The sequence below is a fragment of the Dipodomys ordii genome, unplaced genomic scaffold (assembly GCF_000151885.1).
Source record: "Dipodomys ordii isolate 6190 unplaced genomic scaffold, Dord_2.0 Scaffold120, whole genome shotgun sequence".
NCBI lineage: Eukaryota > Metazoa > Chordata > Mammalia > Rodentia > Heteromyidae > Dipodomys > Dipodomys ordii.
Genome location: NW_012267336.1, coordinates 2,685,183 through 2,686,241, shown reverse-complemented (window position 1 = coordinate 2,686,241; position 1,059 = coordinate 2,685,183).

Below are 1,059 nucleotides of genomic sequence, written 5' to 3'. Positions count from 1 at the left end.
GGGAGTCTTAGGTATAAAAAGACAAATATAAAACGGGGCTCCAGTGGCTCACACCTCCTAGCTACTCAGGAGGCTGAGATCTGAGGATCGAAGTTCAAAGCCAGCCGGGGCAGGCTCTTATCCCCAATTAACCACCAGAAAACTGAAAGTAGAGCTGTGGCTCTAGTGGTAGAGCACTAGCCTTGAGGTCAAGAGCTGAGGTGAGGGACAGCGCCCAGGCCCAGAGTTCAGGCCCCATGACCAGCAAATAAAAGAGACAAGTACAGTTGTTACAAGATACAATGGTGGCTGGAGCCTGGCACAGTGGCAGTGCTGTAGCCATGGGGTGTGTCTGAGTGAGGTGCGATTATTTATTCCCAGTTGGCAATACAATAGGACATTATTTTTAAAGCACATGTGGAATATTATAAAAATTAAATATTCAGCCGGGCGCTGGTGGCTCACGCCTGTCATCCTAGCTACTCAGGAGGCTGAAATCTGAGGATCACGGTTCAAAGCCAGCCCAGGCAGGAGAGACCGTGAGACTCCTATCTCCAATAAACCACCAGAAAACAGGAAGTGGCGCTGTAGCTCAAGTGGTAGAGCGCTCGCCTTGAGCTGAAGAGCTGAGGGACAGCGCCCAGGCCCAGAGTTCAAGCCCCACGGCCGACCAAAAAAATAAAAAATTAAATATTCATTGGTTCATAAAGCAAGTCTCACCAAATTTCAAATAACTGCCACCAAAATATTGACAATTCTCTTAGACTACAATGAAATTAAATTAGATGTAACAAAATTAAAAACAAAACCTCTCCATGTGTTTAGAAACTAAAACAAAACACACACACACACACACACACACACACACACACGCACACAGCCTTCTAAAAATGTCAATTCTCTTTAAATTGGTGTTCAGGTTTCATGCAGTTCCTACTAAAATCCAAGCAAGCCTTTCTGCAAAACAGACAAAAATTATCTTAAAATTTACATGATAAAGCAAAGATACTAAGGTATCCAAAACAAATTTGAAGAAAAGTCATTTCAAGATTGTTCATAGAGCCGGGTGCTGGTGGCTCA